The sequence below is a fragment of the Stegostoma tigrinum genome, chromosome 38 (assembly GCF_030684315.1).
Source record: "Stegostoma tigrinum isolate sSteTig4 chromosome 38, sSteTig4.hap1, whole genome shotgun sequence".
Taxonomy (NCBI): domain Eukaryota; kingdom Metazoa; phylum Chordata; class Chondrichthyes; order Orectolobiformes; family Stegostomatidae; genus Stegostoma; species Stegostoma tigrinum.
The window spans coordinates 15291286-15313111 of NC_081391.1; the positions used below are offsets into that span (position 1 = coordinate 15291286).

General features: G+C 41.4%; 1 protein-coding gene across 6 annotated transcripts in view; it reads right to left on the bottom strand.

The window, feature by feature from the left end:
- LOC125447121 (carnitine O-palmitoyltransferase 1, liver isoform-like) overlaps nt 1-21826 on the bottom strand; it is a 98538-nt gene that overhangs the window by 59058 nt on the left and 17654 nt on the right. For 2 of the 6 annotated variants that reach the window (XM_048521256.2, XM_048521251.2), the window contains exon 1: nt 9735-9861. The exons of the other annotated variants lie outside the window; for them this stretch is intronic. The gene's annotated coding sequence lies outside the window, so the exon portion shown is untranslated. Of the gene's footprint in view, nt 1-9734; nt 9862-21826 lie in introns of those variants that run through there. 6 annotated transcript variants of the gene reach the window in all.

Sequence of the window (21826 nt, forward strand, 5' to 3'; positions counted from 1 at the left end):
ATGTTCTAAGATTTCAAATGCCAACTTTTTTAAAAAAACTCTTCCTGTAGATGTTAATGAGACAAGCAACCTGTTCCCCTACAGCAGTTTCTTGCAAATAAGGTAAATCACTCCATCCTCCCTGCCCTGGTTGTTTCAACCAAGACCAGGCCAGGAATTGAATCCAGTACCCTTTCGTCTACGTGGCTTAGCACAGTAAAATTAGATCATTAAACACTTACTTCATTGCGAAGTCAGAAGCATATTTAATCAGCTGCATTACAGTCTTATCTCCAGTTGAGTGTAGGGATCTCAAAGCTGGCTTTGCTAAACTGACCTTGAAGAATTCTACACGACAAACTGAACAACGTATGGCCCAGCAAGTAGTTCTTGTTAACAGATGATGGCACCGTACAACTGAAATTCTAGATACCCTCCAAACTTATTTTGCTGAAGAGAATTTTTTTTAAAAAGGCACAGATTTATAAATTAAAGACTTCCTCATCAATAACTCTCCTAAGGGAAGACAAAAAGGGCTATGTAACCTGCTACAACATCTGCCAGAATGATGAACGACTTGGTTGGCACAGATGAAAGAGGTTCTCTGTTCTTTTACTGGGAAGGTGGTAACATGCAAGATATTTGAACTCCGATAATGGCAGCAATCTCTGAGCTCATGCTGGATAGGTGGAGTATACTCAAAATCCCAGAAAAAGTACTCAATGCTAGGTTTAAATTGTTACGTTTCAAGTTGTCTATTTACTTTCAAGATAAACAGAGCCAGGGTCTCAAGGCTGGTTAATCAATGCTTCTATCTTGGTAAATGCCCATCACTGGCTCAAAACCATTGGTTAAATATCCTGAAATTCCCTCCCTAACAGCATAAAACTGCAGAGGATCAAGAGGCAGGTTCTCGGGGCAACCAGGGACAGTAAATAAGTGCTGACCAGTCAGCTAAGCCCACCTTCAACAAGTAAATTAAGAAAAGAAACACCAGTAATAAAGCAGGTGCAATAATCAGACTAGACTGTTTTCCTTGGCAACAAGGTTTAAAAGGCGACTAGGTAAAGTTATCTAGTATCACAGGGGTCTGAACACAAAAGATCGGGAGAAGATATTCGCATTGCTGGAAGGATCAAGAACCAGAGGACACAGATTCATGCTAACTGACAAAGAGCGTCATCACATAGCAAGTGGTTAGAATCTGGAATGTACTACCTGACAGCATGGTAAAGGTTCAATCAAGAGAGTGAAGAGGGCATTGGCTTACAATTTGTAATGAAAGAACACATAGGGCTTTGGATGGAATGGAGGGGAGTGGCACTGGTGATTGGTTCCTTCAGAGGGCCAACAGAAACACGATGAAATAAATGGCCTCTTTCTGTGCTATATGCGTTCAATGATAATGTGACTATTAGTTTTGTTCTTTCAGAATAAGTATGTTCAAGATTTTGTCAGTCATGTGCCCTACTGCCCCAGTAAGTTTGCTTTATCAGAATGTTGGCAAACCGCTTTTGCTCTCAATAAACCATGAACTGCTGATCCCTAAGACTCAAAATATTGATCAGTCTCTATTTTGGAATGGCACTCCTTGTTCTTGGCTTGACTTCAACAAAAGCCACAAGTGAAGTGCACCTATTTTATAAGCCAATGTTTCAACAGGGCCAGGCCAATTACTATAAAATGAGTTAAATATATTATTTAAGAAACACAGTGGAATTTCTCCACCCTGTACCAATCTAGTTATTTACCTTTATGAAGGGGAATGTTCCTCTGATCTCCTTCCCTTCAACATACAAAAAATGTTTTCCTTATTAATCTCAACATGTCAGTTGGGATCAATAGCACAAATCTCACCTCTGGATAAGTTCAAGCCACCCGATGGATTTGAGTGCAAAGTCTAGAAAAATACGTCCATGCAATTCTGGATTCACAGGTTCAAATTATACTCTCCAAAATCATGCATTCAAGTCCCAGGTGACCACCACAGGGGAGGTGTCAGGGAGCTCTGTGGTTAGCACAGCTGCCTCACAGTGCCAGAGACCCAAGTTCGATTCCACCGTCAGGCAACTGTCTGTGTGGAGTTTGCACATTCTCCCCATGTCTGCATGGGTTTCCTCCAGGTGCTCTGGTTTCCTCACACAGTCTAAAGACATGCAGGCTAGGTGGATTGGACACGCTAAATTGCCCATAGTGCTCAGTGATGTGTAGATTAGGTGGGTGATGCGGGGGGGGGGGGGGGGGATGGGTCTGGGTGGGATGCTCTGGAGGATTGGTGTGGACTTGTTGGGCTGAACGGCCTGTTTCCACACTGTAGGGATTCTATGATTCTAATGATTCTCTACACTGTCAGCTTTACCATTTCTTCAAACTGATCATGCATCTGGCCTCTCAGGTGGATGTAAAAGATCCCATGGCTCTATTTAAAATGTTAAATTCCAGACAGCCAGATGAAGAATGATTTGGGAGTCAATGTTGACTCAGTCAAGTATTTATTTACCAGTAAAACACGAGTAGATACCTCCTCACTGAAATACACCACCACTGTTATAACAAGTATTTCTTCACATATGCTCAAGTAAAACACAAATACGTCCATCCTCATAACTGAACAAAATTGATAAAAATAATATGGAAGTACAAGGCAGCTATCACAACATTTATCCCTCAATTAATATTGTGATCGATTTCCGTGTTTTCAAACAGTATTTGATTGCGAGGCACTTGCTGGGCAAACATTGGCAACTACATTTTCTATACAGCAACATCATTATATTGCAAAACCAACTGTGAAAGTACTCAGGCACTCTGAAGCTGTGAAAGGCTTTTACATAAATACAAATTCTTCTTTCCATTTTTTGAATGAATAATTAAAAGCAAAATCTGGATGCACACATTTTCATTACTACTTGAAGAGATGATGTCCTGGCCATAAGATCATGATACACAGAAGCAAAACTAGACCATTCAGCCCACTGAGTCTGTTCTGCCATTCAATCATGTCTGATTTGTTACTTCACCTCGTTCTCTTGACTTCTCCCCATAATATTTGAACTAACAGTTCACAGTGAATCACAAAATAGATTCATTGATTTTACTAGTTGGTTGCCTGCAGGTCATTAGGAACTACACTTCAAAATATAAGGTACTTTGCAACATCCTGGGAAAGTGAACAACAATATGTAAATGCAATCTTTCTATTCATTCCAATTTCGATCGTTTAACCTTAAATTAGAAAATGCATCGAAAGTTACAACTTGTCTTATTGAAAACTTTTGTTTTTCTAAATTGTTACTCATGTGAGGAATTCATTGTTGGTTTCCATCCTACAATATTTTGAGTCCAGGATAATTGTGGCAGGCATGAAAACTAAGACCACAATGAAATTAGCTATAACCTTACTGTATAGTTAACCAAGCTTGAGGGGCCAAAAAGCCTACTCTCGTTCCCCGTTACTTACATCCTTATTCTGGTTATCCTGCTCAATATCATTTGAAAATGCTCCAAAGTGGCAACTTTGAATAGTGCCTAGTTACTTCAACTAAAATTGTTGAAAAATAACAGCTATAAACTTTGTATTTAAAGTCCAACTTCTGTGCCTTCAGGACTTTCCAAAATATTGATGGACAGCTGTAAGTTTGGAAATGTTTACCAAATAAAATTAATTGCTCCACAACAAGTAAACTAAAGCATTCTTCACAACAATCGACTGTATTCATTAAGAGAAAGTTCTGCAACACTAAAGCAGAATGCTTGGTACCTTTAAACTGCTTTATCGTTTCTGGCTCAGTGAGCACCTAAGCTTTCAAAGGAGGGAGGTGATAAAGGTTTGAACCATGCAACGTCTTCTCTTTTCTCACTATGGTTTGTCTCCTTTTAAAGCAAATCTATGACATTATAACTGTCTTTCCCTTATAAAAATGATCACGCAACATGACACCACGGCAGCCAAGGTCCAAATTGAGTAGCACTCAAAAATGGGAGTGATAGTGATAATGAACCCACTATTACAATGTTGATATTTAGAAGATTGCAATATGTTAGGAATGCCAATTTTATTGAACAAATACTTTACAACAGTCTTCACCAAACAGGATACAATTAATATCCCTGCTGCAGCAATAAATCAGGAAACGGAAGGAGGTAGGAACTCTGTAAAATTGCAATCACCAGATAAATGGTTCTTCATAAACATTACAGCTCCTTGCGAAGTCATGGGGGACTTCAACTTTCCAAATACTGACTGGGAACACTATAGTTTGAGTACTATAGATGGATCAGTTTTTGTCTAGTGTGTGCAGGAGGGCTTCCTGACACAGTATGTTGATAGGCCAACAAGGGGCGAAGCCACATTAGATTTGGTACTGGGTAATGAGCCTGGCCAGGTGTTGGATTTGGAAGTAGGTGAGCACTTTGGTGATAGCGATCACAATTCTGTTATGTTTACTTTAGTGATAGAAAGGGATAGGTGTATACCACTGGGCAACAGTTATAGCTGGGGGAAAGGCAATTACAATGAAATTAGGCAAGATTTAGGGAGCAGAGGATGGGGAGGGAAACTGCAGGGGATGGGCACATTAGAAATGTGGAGCTTATTCAAAGAAAAGCTCCTGTGTGTCCGAGATAAGTATGTACCTGTCAGGCAGGGAGGAAGCTGTAGAGTGCGGGAGCTGTGGTTTACGAAGGAAGTGGAATCTCTGGTCAAGAGGAAGAAGGCGGCTTATGTCAGGATGAGATGTGAAGGCTCAGTTAAAGCGCTTGAGGGTTGCAAGATAGCCAGAGAGACCTACAGACAGAGCTCAGAAGAGCCAGGAGGAGACATGAGAAGTTGTTGGCGGATAGGATCAGGGTAAACCCTAAGGCTTTCTATAGGTATTTAAGGAATAAAAGAATGACGAAAGTAAGATTAGGGCCAATCAAGGATAGTAGTGGGAAGTTGTGTGTGGAGTCAGAGGAGATAGGGGAAGCGCTAAATGAATATTTTTCGACAGTATTCACTCTAGAAAGTGACAATGTTGTCGAGGAAAATACTGAGATACAGGCTACTAGACTAGGTGGGATTGAGGTTCACAAGAAAGAGGTATTAGAAATTCTACAGAGTCTGAAGATAGACAAGTCCCTTGGGCCGGATGGGATTTATCCTAGGATCCTCTGGGAAGCCAGGGAGGAGATTGCCGAGCCTTTGACATTGATCGTTAACTCATTATTGTCTACAGAAATAGTGCCAGGCGACTGGAGGATAGCAAATGTGGTTCCCCTGTTCAAGAGGGGGAGTAGAGACAACCCTGGTAATTATAGACCAGTGAGCCTTACCTCAGTTGTTGGAAAAGGTTATAAGAGATAGGATTTATAATCATCTAGAAAAGAATAATTTGATTAGGGATAGTCAGCATGGTTTTGTGAAGGGTTGGTCGTGCCTCACAAACCTCATTGAGTTCTTTGAGAAGGTGACCAAACAGGTAGATGAGAGTAAACCGGTTGATGTGGTGTATATGGATTTCAGCAAGGCTTTCGATAAGGTTCCCCACAGTAGGCTATTGTACAAAATGCGGAGGAATAGGATTGTGGGAGATATAGCAGTTTGGATCAGAAATTGGCTTGCTGAAAGAAGACAGAGGGTGGTAGTTGATGGGAAATGTTCATCCTGGAGACCAGTTACTAGTGGTGTACCGTAAGGGTCGGTGTTGGGTCCACTGCTGTTTGTCATTTTTATAAATGACCTGGAGGAGGGCGTAGAAGGATGGGTTAGTAAATTTGCAGACGACACTAAGGTCGGTGGAGTTGTGTATAGTGACAAAGAATGCTGTAGGTTGCAGAGAGACATAGATAAGCTGCAGAGCTGGGCTGAGAGGTGGCAAATGGAGTTTAATGCGGACAAGTGAGAGGTGATGTACTTTGGTAGGAGTAAACGGAATACAAAGTACTGGGCTAATGGTAAAATTCTTGGTAGTGTAGACAAGCAGAGAGATCTCGTCTATGTACACAGATCCTTGAAAGTTGCCAACCAGGTTGACAGGGCTGTTAAGAAGGCACACAGTGTCTTAGCTTTTATTAATAGAGGGATCGAGTTCCGGAACCATGAGGTTATGCTGCAGCTGTACAAAACTCTGGTGCGGCTGGACTTGGAGTATTGCATACAGTTCTGGTCACTGCATTAGAAGGGGGATGTGGAAGCTTTGGAAAGGGTGCAGAGGAGATTTACTAGGATGTTGCCTGGTATGGAGGAAAGGTCTTACAAGGAAAGGCTGAGGGACTTGAGGCTGTTTTCATTAGAGAGAAGGTTGAGAGGTGACTTAATTGAGACATATAAGATAATCAGAGGGTTAGATAGGGTGGATAGGGAGAGCCTTTTTCCTAAGATGGCGACGGCGAGCACAAGGGGGCATAGTTTTAAACTGAGGGGTGAAAGATATAGGACAAATGTCAGAGGTAGTTTCTTTACTCAGTAGTAAGGAAATGGAACGCTTTGCCTACAACGGTAGTAGATTCGCCAACTTTAAGTACATTTAAGTCGTCATTGGACAAGCATATGGACGTACATGGAATAGTGTAGGTTAGATGGGCTTCAGATTGGTATGACAGGTCGGCACAACGTCGAGGGCTGAAGGGCCTGTACTGTGCTGTAATGTTCTATGTTCTATGTACCTGTATCCTTATGGACTTCATAATGGGGTCCTAAAGGTAGTAGCTAATGAGACAATGGGTTCACTTGTTTTAATTTCCAAAGATCCCCTGATTTGGGACAGACCTACCACATTGAAAAGTAGCCAACGTAATCCCTTTATTCAAAAAGGGAGGTAGACATAAAGCCGAGGCCAGATTGTTTAATATTCATCACAATAAATGTTAGGAGATATTCTTAAATATATCATAGAAGGGCACATGCTAGTTAAATGCAAATCAACTGAGATTTTTGAGTATCAAAGAAGTTTGATGAAGGCAGAGAGGTGAATGCTGTCTCCGTGGCCATAAAGCGTTCGGCAAGGTTCCGCACAGCAGACTGGTTAACAAGGTTGGATCACATGGAATCCAGGAAGAGCTAGCCGTTTGGAGGGGGGTGGTGCAAGGCTGTTTTTCAGACTGAAGGCCATGTGACTATGTATGCTGCAAGGACTGGCGCTAGGTCCACTGCTTTTTGCCATTTATACAAATGATTTGGATGTAAATACAGGAGGAATGGTTAGTAAGTTTGCAGATGACACTAAAATTTATGATGTAGTGGGCAGTGAAGGAGGTTACATCAGAATACAATGGGACCTTGATCATGTTGATTGAAGACTTGCAGATGGAGTTTAATTTAAATAAATGTGGGTGTTGCACTTTGGTAAGGAAGGACATATACACTTCATGGTAAGGTCCTGGGAAGTGATGCTGAACAAAGATTTTGGGATGCAGGTTCACAGTTCCTTGAAGATGGAGTTGCCAGTAGACAGGGTAGAGAAGGCAGCATTTGCACTTGCCTTCATTGGTCAGTGCATTGAGTATAGCTGTTAGGATGTGAGGTTAAGGCTGTACAGGACCCACATTAAGTCACTTTTAGGATACTGCATTCAATTCTGGTCTCCCTTCTGTAGCAAAAATGTTGTTAAATTAGAAAGGGTGCAGAAAAGCTTAACAAGGATGTTGCCACGGTTGGAGGGTTTGTGCTAAAAGGGAGGCACTGAGCAGGCTGGGGTTATTTTGCCTAGAGCATTTCAGGCTGAGCGGTGATCTTAGAGATTGCAGGAATAGGGTGAATAGGCAAGGTTTTTTTCCTCAGGGTAGGGAAGTCTAAAACTAGAGGGCATAGGTTAAAAGAGAAAGGGGAAAGATTTAAAAGGGACCCAAGGGGCAACATTTTCACGCAGAAGTGTTTATGTATGGAATATGCTGCCAGAGGAACTGATGGTGCCTGGTACAATTACAAAATTTAAAAGGCACCTGGATGAGTACATGAAAGGAAGGGTTTAAGCAGGATATGAGGCAAATGGGACTAGATCAACTTAGGGTATCTGGTCAGCAGGAAAAGGTAGGCTGAAGTGTCTGTTTCCGTGCTGTACATCTTTATGACTATTCAGGCAGAGCCCACGTGGTTAGGTGAAAGAGAAATTATGTTTGACATATCTTTTGGAGTTCTTTGAGGAAGTAACATGTGCTTCAGATAAAGGGGAACCAGTGGATATACTGTACTTGGATTCAGAGAAGGCATCTGATAAACTGCCACATCATAGGTTATTGTGGAAAATAAAAACTCATTGCATAAAGGACAACAAACTGGCATTGATAGCAAATTGGCTAGGTGACAGGAAGCAGAGACTAAGCAAGAAAGTTTGGCAAAATATTGTGAATGGTATACCAAGGGGGTCAGAGATGAGATCTCAACTATTTACAAATTTATATAGATGACTTAGATGGACGGGCGACAGTATGGTTGCCAAATGTGCTGACAACGCAACAACAGGTAGGAACAAAGTTGTGAAAATACATAGGGAGACTACAAAATGATACAGATAGATTAAGTGAGCAAAGATGTTATGCCCTTAGAATACAATGTGGGAATATTAAAACGAATCCATTTTGGCAAGAAAAATAAAGTAGTATCTTATCTAAACGGTGAGACTCTGTAAAGCTAAGAAATACAGAGTGATGAGTATTCAGGTGCATAAATTGCAAAAGGTTAGTATGCACAAACAAAAAGTAAATTAGGAAAGCTAATAAGAACGTCATCATTTATCACAGGGCGGGCTGATTTGGGAATTTAGGCGTCGGTTATGTACAGCACTGGTGAGACTGTCTCCAGAGTATTGCACACAGTATTCATCACTTTCTTTAAGGACGGACACAAATGCTTTGCAGGAATGCTTACTAGAGTTAGGTGCTCGAGGTTGAATTCTTGCGTCAATTAGCTGACTTTGATTACAAATGACTGCAAAGATGAATGGGAAAGCCAACTAAGAGCATCTGTCTCAGGGAGAAATTGGTTTGTGCAGAAAGTGAGAAATCACCAAAAACAGTCAAGCACCTGCTCCATCACTCCTTTCACAATTTTGCAACTTGAAACAGCTATAGAGAGCACCAACTACTTGTAGAGGTGTAGTGACCACCAGAAAAAGAAAATCAACAGCAACACATTATTGATGGTCCTTTTAAAATAGCAATGGGTGGGGTGCTGCTGAACACAATCAGCTGTACAAATTTAATGAGATTACATTGGAAAAAAAACTTACTATTGCAAGAACCCATGTGTTATTCAGACTAGCTTCTCTGCTGATAGAGGGTTCTCATCGAGTTTTGCGAGAAAGTGTTCAAATATGAATACAAGGAGAGAACCAAGAACTTACTATGTCTTTTACCTCAACTGACAACAAATAGCAGGCTCAATCAGAAAGAAAACAGTGTCCATAGAATCTCTCAATGCCGTTAAACAACTGATTCCTCTGGAAGGCAAGAGTAAAAACTGGATCAACCATTTCTTAATAAAGAAAGCCAAGCTTAACATCCTCAAATATTAGTTAATAATAGACAATCAATCAGAAAGATCAGTGAACAAATTAGCTTTTTTGATCAGTTTAGAGTCACTATTTTGTTATTTATCAACAGCAAAATTATATCATCTCAATTTTCTACACTTACTGTAAAACGTAACACAATTAACAGCGACAAGAGAACTTCAAATCATCGTCTAATTATAGCTCTTGAATGCAAATCATGCCATTTAACTAAGGATGCTTTTTAGTGACGAAAAGACAACTTTACAAATGCAGAATATATTGTACCCTGTGAACTTCAGCTGGTGTTTTGAGTGTCAACCAAATGCACGGTGAAGACCGAAGTTAAATGTTACAGTATACCAAAAATTTATAGTAGTCTTGCAACTCTGGCGTGAACACACCAAGCTCCTTGCCAAAGGGCAGAGTCAACGTAGCATGAGGAGGGAGGTGCACTATGCAGACAAGGCACATGACTGAGAAAACTAGGTGAGAGGTTACAGCCAGGAAAAAGGCTTAAGAGGCGAGTCTGCAAGTTTTTAAAATTAACCACAAACATAAAATGCAGATACTAACAGAACATAGCTGTGCACTAGCCGTATAACGTTTAAAACTTGCAAGAAAACATACAAGGGACGGTACATAATTGATCAACCAGCTAGTAAAATTAAAATAAACCTCAAATTAAGATGCAAGGCCAACACAACCTATATCATAGTCCAAAGATACAAAATGTTTACTCTATTTTGTACATTTTGTTCAGTAAAGTTCTGTACACCAAAAACTTTTAAGTACAATAATAACAGACTAATAAGGAATGTTATGTACAATGGCAATGAAATGGAAAACAGATCCACATTGCTTGGTGGCACTACTTAAGGAAGCCTGGATCCCAGGAGAGTTCCTGCTTTTTTTAAAAAAAATATACTTCTCAAGGGATCCTTAATGTCCACATAACATGGAACAGACAGATGTAGTATTTTTAGCATCATATCAAAGAAATGTTTCACTGACAACATAGCACATTACCAGCAGGACTATGCAGTATTAGTTTGGATTATTTGCTTGAACCCAAAAAAAAGCATAAACAAATAACTCTAAATCAGACTGCTGCCAACTGACATTGATAAACTAACTTCTGATTCACTTAGTATTCACTTTTACGCTATTCAGTCTTTGCACAATATACCTTTGCAGTTCACTGAGCTTTTTCAACTTAAAAAGCCGTAGAACATAGAACAATACAGCGCAGAACAGACCCTTCGGCCCTCGATGTTGCACCGACTTGTGAGCTAATCTAAGCCCATCCCCCTACACTATCCCACTAAGCCAGGTGGTAAAAGAATGCACAATCGGCAGCATAATTGTGCAAGACCTGGCTGAGGTAAAAATCAGAGACTCTTAAGTTGCTACAAACAAATTCTAGCCACCACTATGCAGCTAATACCCTACAACTATTTCACAACGATGGCCTTGTAGTCCTCTGACATGTTGGTTGACTCAATGCCACACTAGCCAATGCACTGGTTTATTCCCAGAGTTACTAGGACCACAAACTAATAAATTATTCTGCTTCTTCTTTACTTACAGCGTCAAGACATTAATGGACCACCTTACTCCTGTAACTCAATACAAAATCTAATCCCAAACCACCAGACGCTGGGTGATGACAATTTTCAATCTAATTGCAGCTTGCCCTCGACAGGTCCCCATTAGTGGGATGGCTGAGGTCAGCAGCAGCAGAAGCAGAATGAGCAGTGAGGGAGTGGGTTACTACAAACTTAAATCCTTTCATTCCTCAGTAACCCATTACACAGTGATCTACCTTGATGTTGCATGCATTAGGTGAGAGCTGGGGTTTTAAGTGCATGTCTCATAATTGAACACCCCAAATGCAACCTCAGCTGCAGATCACATGCACAAGAGCCACTTGAGGAAACTTTTGAAGCATCAACATCTTCAGGGCAAAAGGAGGGGTCTAAGGGGACAAAGTGTTTCTAAATGATCTAGAGTTGGGTTTATAAGAGTCAAATTCTCTTAGCTAACTGGTACAGTCCAGAAACAGGATTTCTTAAGGCCATAGGTCTCGTGTTCACACACTGTCCAGTGTAGTCTCGTGCAAATTGTTAAACAGTTGAAAACTCCAAACAACGAATCCAAGCAATGAGGTCTCCTGCAAAGAACATGCAATACGATCCATGCGTTCACATTTTCGCACTAACGGGGGTATGTCACTGTGGCGAACAATCTTATGAAATGCTTTCAAATAAGCTAACACAAAGTAAAACCCTTTTCATTAATTTTGCCTTCCCGTTTCCTGTTCTGTAGCTTTGGCGTAATCAATCTGAATAAGTATATGAATTTCTCTTACCCAGTATCTGTTGCTGCCTTCAATAAATATAAAACATCACAGTAAACAACCAGTTAAATTATAAAGTTAGTACAACCAGTTCTTAACCAACAAGCTTAGCAAGTTGACTTGAAATCAGTATCTTCACTGCTTTAAGTGCAACTTGAGCATCAAGAAAGACAGGAGGGACGGTAGGAAGGTGTGGCAAGACTTGCACTTAAATTCATGGCATATTAATTTTTTTCTTTCATAGACTTAAACTATTTGAATCACTTTGCATCATTAGCAGTCCGCACATAGGGCAGATTTGCACAAATCAGAAATGGCAGTGTGAGAAAAAAACTGAAATCTGGAAACAAAGTCGGAAAATGCAGGTAATAGAATCAAGTATTTTAGCATCTTGAAAGGGAAAAATACTAGGTAATAATAGGGGGGAAAATAGGTTCATATTTCAAAAGCCCACCCTTTATTACAACTATATTTTCCAACATTTTGTGCCAGTAATACGTTAGGAAGAATGTAATATAGTATTGACCAAAAACTGCAATTGTTGTCAAAAGATCACATTTTGAAAAGTTGGTCTACTAGCAATAGAGAAAAATTCATCTAAAAAAAAAGTGCATTATGTTGTTAATGGCAACATGAAGCCACTTAACATGAAAACAATCAAAACTAAACTACTAATTTTAAACAAAGGAAAAAAGGTGACTTGCAATACCTCTGAAATCTTCAGAGTAATGATAAAGCCTAAAGTATTATCAGTTATGAGATTTCTCAGTACAATCAGCCAGTTTATTTTCTGTATTTTCAACTGAAGGCGTACAATCTTGCCAAGAGTTGCATTGACAATGAACTGATTTGTTGTACCTTTGTCTCAGCCTGGCTCGTGTTGGTGGAGATAGCGGTGGACAATTGGACCAACAAGAGCACCACAGCTGAATTCAATCTGATCCTCATCTAATATTTGTGCACACTCCTACCAAGCAGAAGTGGCAACACTGACTGGCATTAGTTAGAAGTAACAATACTCCCAGCTCTGGTCAGTCCAGCTTACCATAAAAAATAGCAGTAAATTGAGCATGCATATCAACAAATTCCTAAAGGTAACAGGACAAAAGGAGGTGGTGGTTAAAAAAAGTACATGGGTTACTTGAGTTAGTAAGCAGAAAAATGGATATTAAAAGCAGAAATCATGCTCAAACTACTGAATCACGAGAAAGGTAGCATAGAACTTTAAAAGGACATAAAAACAGAAGTTGCTGGAAACGTTCTGCAGGTGTGGTAGTAGCGAGTTTTGAGAAGATTTGTAGCTCAGGTTGAGTTTCTGGATGAGAGTTTGCTCGCTGAGCTGGAAGGTTAGTTTTCAGACGTTTCGTCACCATTCTAGGTAACATCATCAGTGAGCCTCCGATGAAGCGCTGGTGTTGCGTCCCGTTTTCTATTTATCTGGTTAGGTTTCCTTGGGTTGGTGATGTCATTTCCTGTTCTTTTTCTCAGTTCTGAGCGAGCAAACTCACATCCAGGTCTGGTAGTATCTGTAAAGAGAATCAGGGTTAACATTTCGGGTCTGGAGACTTTTAATCAGAACTCAGACCTGAAATGTTAACTCGGATTTCTCTTCACAGGTGCTGCCAGACCTGCTGAGCTTTACCAACATTTGTTTTTGTTCCTGATTGACAACATCTGCAGTCCTTTTTGTTTTCATTTAAAAGGACAAAGGTGGCAGAACATGCAGTTAAGAGTGCCGGTCATTTTGCCAGGAAGAAATTGGAGATGGAAAGCAAAATAAAACAAAGGGTAAAATACTTAAGCGGTGCAGGAACAGAGAGGCCTGGATGTGTTTATCCACAAATCAAAGCAGGTGCCAGGAATGGTTAAGAACACGATTAATAAATCACACCGCATTTTGGGTTCTAACGGTACAAAATCAAGGAAGGGCAGCACGGTGACTCAGTGGCTAACATTGCTGCCTCTCAGTACCAGGGACCCAGGACTCCAGCCTTGGGTGACTGTGTGGGGAGTTTACATGTTCTCCCTGTGTCTGTATGCATTCCCTCCAGGTGCTCTGGTTTCCTCTCAATGCAAAGATGTACAGATTAGGTCGATTGACCATGCTAAAACTGCCCATACTGTCCTATGCAGATTTGGTGGGTTAGCCATGGGAAATGTAGGGTTACAGGGATAAGGTATGCTTTTCAGAGGATTAGTATGTTCTTGATGGGCTGAATGGCCTGTTTCCACACTGTAGGGATTCTAGTTTTAAAAAAGATAAACTTCAATAAAACAATGGTTTGGCTTCAACTGGATTCAAGTCCAATTGTACGTGCCACACTTTTGAGAGAGATGTAAACGGAATTAGTAAGGGCATAGAAAGTATGAACAAGATTAGTTTCACAGTTGAGGAACATCAATTACGTAGAAAGGTTTGAAAAGTTAGGACTGTTCTCCTTGGAGAAGAATGAAAGCAGATTTCATACAGTTACTTAAATTATGAAGGGTCTGGACAGAGTAGTAGGACCTGGTGCAAGGATTAAGAACCAGAGGGAACAGTACTAATGTCAACGGCAAAAGCAGCAATGGGAACAGGAAGAAAACTTTTCACGGACTCCAAATCCTGGAATTCTCTTCCTAATGGCATTGCAGGGCAAACCACTGCAGGTGGGCAGCAGTGCTTCACGAAGGCAGCCCATTGCCAAGGGCAACTAGAGACGGTTAATAAATGCTGGCCAGCCAACAATGCTCACATTTCACAAATGAATAAAACAAAACATAGCAAGTGAATAGGATCTGGAACGCACTAACTGAAAGTATAGGGGAGTCACATGAGGATTTCAAACGGGAATTGAACAACTATTTGAGAAGAAAATATTTCAGAGTTGCAGGGACAAGGCAGCGTAGCAGTACCTGGTAAACTACATCTTCAGAGAACCAACGCACACAATGAGACAAATGGTGTCCTTGTGTGTTGTAACCATTCTACACTTACATAAACTTTACATATCACTGGTTACGCCTCAACTAGAAAATTATAGACAATCCTTTCATATTGCCACATTTCAGAAAGCTGTAAAGCCTTAGATGGGGTATAGAGGAATTTTTCAAGGATAAACATCATCAGTTCGAGGGGAGGTTTGATAGCTTCAGCCTATTCTTTAGCAAAGAAGCAAGGTTACGAGGTGGTCTAACACAACTTTTCAAGATGAGGGGAGGTTTTCATAGAAAGTAGAAAAAAAAATTCCTCAAGTACTCCACTGTATGAGTCATTGAGCAGAAGTCAAAGATTTTAAGTGATTGTGAAAAGATCAAAAAGTGTTTTGAGCTACGAAGCAGAACTTACCTAAAAGGTGGAAGATGATTCCGTCAATATTTTAAAACATTTAGGCAAGTACTTGAGGGTAAGGAATTTTTAAATTTACAGACAAAAGCAGTGAAATGGGACTATGCTGACTGCACCTTTACAGTACCAACACACACAGGATGGGCTGCAGGTTCTCTTACGTTCCAAAGTTTCCATGATTCTATCAACTGTCAAAGCTGGAATTTCTGAGATCTATATCACTTATGAGGTACAGCTTTTATGAAAAGGAGCTATATGCAATGTGTTAATCTCTTTATTTCCTTTTTTTTCCTCAAAGGAATAATAATGAACAAATCACCAAAGTAACATATTTCCTATCCTGTAGGACTGTTTCGGGAACCTCCAGAAAGTAAAGCTCAATCTGTCACATACTGCTGAGGTGTACGTGAGAGAGAAAAAAGAATTGAGATAATAAAGTGGTATTTTTATAGGCAATCAAGAATCATCTTTTTGGTTTGGACCTGAAGAGGGCATTTACTGTCCAACTGACACAGGAAGATAATGAGCCATGAGGCTGAACCAGTTCTCTTTTCATCAAGGAATATCATTTCACAGTTGTCAGTTGCCTGCCAGTATATTGATCCAAGTGACTGATTTAGAGTTCAACTGTTGAATGCCATCAGGTACACAAAGATCTACATTGTCCTCACTGATTGCCGAAACAGGAGTATTATGCAGGTGGAAGTACTGAAAAGAAACCTGGAACAGAAATACTAAGTGACATGCTATCCTTTTAAGACGTGCACAGAACAGCTGCTATCCACATTGAGTCCACCTAATTTAAGTATTGTTGTTTCAATTGTAGTCACATAAACGCATCTGAAGTGTAACTACAAGCATGAGGGCTCTTGTGGTGCATTAGTGCTATCCCTACCTCTGAGCCAGAAACCCTGGTTCTTGAGCCATTTGCTCCAGAGGTGAGAGTGATAATGGGAAATGCAGATGCTGGAGAATCCAAGATAACAAAGCATGGAGCTGGATGAACACAGCAGGCCAAGCAGCATCTCAGGAGCACAAAAGCTGATGTTTTGGGCCTAGACCCTTCAGAGAGGGGTCAGGGAGAGGGAACTGGAGTAAATAGGGAGAGAGGGGGAGGCGGACCGAAGATGGAGAGAAAAGAAGATAGGTAGAGAGGAGAGTATAGGTGAGGCGGTAGGGAGGGGATAGGTCAGTCAAGGGAAGACGGACAGGTCAGGGAGGCGGGATGAGGTGGTAGGTAGGAAATGGAGGTGCGGCTTGAGGTGAGAGGAAGGGATGGGTGAGAGGAAGAACAGGTTATGGAAGCGGAGACAGGCTGGGCTGGTTTTGTGATGCAGTGGGGAGAGGGGAAGAACTGGGCTGGTTTTGGGATGCAGTGGGGGAGGGGGAGATTTTGAAGCTTGTGAAGTCCACATTGATATCATTGGGCTGCAGGGTTCCCAAGCGGAATATGAGTTGCTGTTCTTGCAACCTTCAGGTGGCATCATTGTGGCACTGCAGGAGGCCCATGATGGACATGTCGTCTGAGGAATGGGAGGGGGAGTTAAAATGGTTCGCGACTGGGAGGTGCAGTTGTTTGCTGCGACCAAGCGGAGGTGTTCTGCAAAGCGGTCCCCAAGCCTCCGCTTGGTTTCTCCATTGTAGAGGAGGCCACACCGGGTACAATGGATGCAATATACCACATTGGCAGATGAGCAGGTGAACATCTGTTTGATATGGAAGGTCATCTTGGGGCCTGGGATGGGGGTGAGGGAGGTGGTGTGGGGGCAAGTGTAGCACTTCCTGCGGTTGCTAGGGAAGGTTTCGGGTGTGGTGGGGTTGGAGGGGAGTGTGGAGCGGACAAGGGAGTTGCGGAGAGAGTGGTGCATCTCAGGAGTGTCAGAGGTGTGTCATGTCATCTTGGAACAGGTTGTTAGAAAATGTAATAACCGTGAGGCTGAATGGTCCGAGATTCTGGATTCAGGTTTTAGTCTCAATGGAGGAACTGTTTAAAGCCTGCTGCTGCCAGAGCGAGCAATTTACTTTCTCTGAGACAGCACTTGTTCTGCAGTGATAATGTCCCTACCTTTTGGCCAAAAGGCCTGGATGCAAGTCCCACCTGCTCTAGAAAAATGTTATAGCATGTCTCATTGGGTTAATTACAAAGAAAAAAGGGAGGGAGAAAGGAATCGGAAAAATTTTGATATAGTGAAATGAGTAGTGAGAGAGGGGGTTTTTCCACAGTACGGACCAGAAGGGCTGAATGAACAGAACCTAGACTCTAAATTATAATTAGTTCTTCAAACATCCATTTCTCCTGAAGGGTGGTAGAAATCATTGACAGGAATAATGATTCCAGAAACTGCAATTATAATTATGTAGTACCATCACCACAGACTTGGTTTGTTTTGTTTAAACATATAAAAATTCCACCCAATAATCTTGTTGTGAGATCAGATATTCTGAATCAAATGTCAACTTCAGGAATTTGTGGGGGGGTGGTGGGGTGATTGGAGTGATTGGAAAGAACAAGAAATACTAGTTGTCTTGCAAGCTTGAAAATGGTGCATTCCACAATTACAGTCAGCTGCACACCGAGGGCAGTTTAGTTTTCATTTGAACCTTTTGGAGTGGATTTTCTATTTTTATTTCCAAAAACACAGTTTAGCTTCTAACTAATCTGCAACTCATCTGCAGCAAAAGGGAACAGAAATGGTTAGCACCATAGCATATTTAGGAATTCTGTGTCATTCTTATAACTTCATGCAGATTCCTTTCATAAATTATAAGTGGCCTGTTGTAATATATTAATTACCTGTTCCTGGAGCCTGTATCAATGAACAAAAAGGTATTTGTTTTAGTTGCTGTAGATGAAGGGTACGAAGTGAAAAAAAAATCAGCTGGATATGAACAACTTACTGAAAAGGCCACAAACAGGACGACTGTTTCAAAAAAAAATGTTAAAACACAAATTAGAGAAAAGAAGGGAAAGAAATTAAATTTCAGAAGAGGGAAAGCTAGTTCTAACTCTCCCGACATAAAGGAAATTGGCTGTCCACCTGTGGGAGTGATAATGGGAACTGCAGATGCTGGAGAATCCAAGATAACAAAGTGTGGAGCTGAATGAACACAGCAGGCCAAGCAGCATCTCAGGAGCACAAAAGCTGACGTTTCGGCCTAGACCCTTCATCACAGAGGGAGATGGGGAGAGGGAACTGGAATAAATAGGGAGAGAGGGGGAGGCGGACCAAAGATGGAGAGAAAACAAGATAGGTAGAGAGGAGAGTACAGGTGGGGAGGTAGGGAGGGGATAGGTCAGTCCAGGGAAGACGGACAGGTCAAGGAAGCGGGATGAGGTGGTAGGTAGGAAATGGAGGTGCGGCTTGAGGTGGGAGGAAGGGATGGGTGAGAGGAAGAACATGTTACGGAAACAGACAGGCTGGGCTGGTTTTGGGATGCAGTGGGGGGAGGGGACGAGCTGGGCTGGTTTTGTGATACAGTGGGGGGAGGGGAAAGAACTGGGCTGGTTTTGGGATGTAGTAGGGGAAGGGGAGATTTTGAAGCTTGTGAAGTCCACGTTGATACCATTGGGCTGAAGGGTTCCCAAGCAGAATAGGAGTTGGTGTTCCTGCAACCTTTGGGTGGCATCATTGTGGCACTGCAGGAGTCCACCTGTGGGAACCTCATTTGACAGCCGTTCAGTTGCTCCACAAACTCGCTCATGGAAAACATTATTCAGGAATGCGTTGTCACTAGCCATTTCTAACACTTCTCACAACCACTTCCAACTTCATAAACACACGCATCTTCTCAGGCTGATTAGAGTTGCAGATAAGCCATAACGTAGGAAAACCGAAGCCCTCCACTCCAATCCCACAAAACAGTGTCATCCTAGTTCACAACTCCTTCATTGAAGTTGGACTAAGCCAGATGGTACACAAACTCAGCATTGTGCTCAACTCGAGAACTTAGATTCAAATCCTGATTTCCTACAGGTCAGGTAAACCAAGTCTCCCTTCTGTAATATTACCAACTTGAAACCCCACCTCTCCTCTAATTTTAAATTATTAACCGTACCTACAGTAGCTTGACATTCAACTGACCTATTCTACAAAGTCTCACCTCCCTTTCTACACTTAAAATCAAAAAACTGCACAAATTTATAAGTTCCTGTCCAGCCTTGTACAAATCTAGCCCCTCCGGCTTTACGGCTTAGATGATCTGTCACAACTATTTCCAGGCTTCCTCATTTTAGATTAAAACTGAATTCCCTTGTCATGCCTGACTGGGGTAGCACGTCGGAAATCAAACCCCACAATTCCTGGGGTTATCGCCAGCGTTGCCACTAATCTCTGCAGCTGCTCAGACATTCTACACATACCAAATGGTGTGAACAAAGCATCAACACATTGACTTTCACTTTCAAAAGTCGCTGCCATGCATACATCTGAAGTCCCTGTGCCAAAAAAAATTGGAGTGAGTAGTAGTTGTCACAAAGAGTCAAAAGATTTTTGAAAATATTCAATTTCCCAATTTACCTGTCTTTTAGATTCAGATTGACAAAGCATGTTCCAGGTTTCTGTATTTAAGCACTGCTGTCTATAACAATTAAATAAACACTGGAGATAGACAGGCAATTACAAACAATTGTCATAAAACTGTAATCATTAAAACTCTAACCCCCTTATAAATAACTTGACACAGATATATGGATAGAAAAAAAATCAGAGTAATAGGCAGAGGGAAATTAAAAAAAAATAGGAAAGCAGTTCTCAGAGATAATGGGAACTGCAGATGCTGGAGAATCTGAGATAAAGCGTGAAGCTGGATGAACACAGCAGGCCAAGCAGCATCTCAGGAGCACAAAAGCTGATGTTTCGGGCCTAGGCCATTCATCAGAGACGTGCACAGAACAGCTGCTATCCACATTGAGTCCACCTAATTTAAGTATTGTTGTTTCAATTGAAGTCACATAAACGCATCTGAAGTGTAACTACAAGCATGAGGGCTCTTGTGGTGTATTAGTGCTATCCCTACCTCTGAGCCAGAAACCCTGGTTCTTGAGCCATTTGCTCCAGAGGTGAGAGTGATAATGGGAAATGCAGATGCTGGAGAATCCAAGATAACAAAGTGTGGAGCTGGATGAACACAGCAGGCCAAGCAGCATCTCAGGAACACAAAAGCTGACATTTCGGGCCTAGACCCTTCAGAGAGGGGGACAGGGAGAGGGAACTGGAGTAAATAGGGAGAGAGGGGGAGGCGGACCGAAGATGGAGAGAAAAGAAAATAGGTAGAGAGGAGAGTATAGGTGAGGAGGTAGGGAGGGGATAGGTCAGTCCAGGGAAGACAGACAGGTCAAGGTGGTGGGATGAGGTTAGTGAAAGCAGTTCTGTAGTCTCTGTACACAGGACTTGCCAAGATGATTCCCTGTTCTGATAACTCATTGGGTAGCTAACTAGAAATGAAACATCATGATACTTGGAGTCATCACAAAAGTTAAAGCTTTTAATTGAAATACACAATTCCCAAACTACTACATTTTCAGACCCAAACAGATAAAAGAAATACTTCATTACAGATAACAAAGTGTGAAGCTGGATGAACACAGCAGGCCAAGCAGCATCTCAGGAGTACAAAAGCTGACGTTTCGGGCCTAGACCCTTCGGAAGTTCCCATTATCACTTCATTACAGATAATTTCGTTCTAACTATCTGTAAACAATTAAGTAGATTCTACAATGTAAAACATTAGGTCTCTTGTAAATTTCTACACACAGGTACAAACATAGATGGGGTGGGGGGGGGGGGGGGAGGAGGAATCAGCAAAGGGAAAATTGTAGAAAAACGGTTCCATAGTCTTTGATCACAAAATCTGGTGGTTGGTTTTTACTGATATGAAGATTCATCCTCCAAACCTTTCCACTGTTTTGCAAGAGACAAGGAGCAAAAGGTTCACTTAAGGGGGCTCATATTAATCCAATTCAAAGTCACAACCTGTACCATCTGAAGGTAAAGATAAGCCAGTTTCTTCAGGTTTAAGGAGAGAACTGCATGTTTTTGCTAGCTTTGCAGACCTGTTAGCTTCTCTTCTAGTTTGACTAGCTTCTCTTTATCCTGTTCACAGTCCAAGCTGTTCAACCACCTGACAAGTTGCTGCCAAGAGAATTGTTCTCATTGATAACTGATCTGTTTGCATGTTGCCGGAACCCACACTTACACAAACAGGGTTCACAAGTTATTTACTTTCAGAACATGCAGCAATCCTTGTAAATCACTGGTTTTCAAAACAGCTCTTTCTCATTTCAGTCTGCAATTTTAAAAAGCATAAAAAGTAATGGTCTTAACACTGATCAGAATGCTGCTTCTTGATCTTCCTTCTGTGGATGCTTTCAATCATTTGCTAGAGGCATAGGGTGACTTGTCTCTTACTTATTAAGTCACAGCTTACAGCAACTTCTGAACGAAGGATGACTGGTTTTCTTCTTAGAAGTAATTTGTACTGTAGGGAACAGAGACAGCCTCTCAGTCTGTGGAAATCTGACAACTTTACACCATCTTGATCACATTAGCAAGCTGTTCAGCTAACCTGGAAACAACCACAAATGTTGGCAGGCAGAAGACTTTTGTTATCAGCAATTCATCACTAGCTAAGAACCAATCAGCCACCTGTTGCAGGCTGAATCTTCACAACCTTTGGCTGCAGCTCATCTGCAAA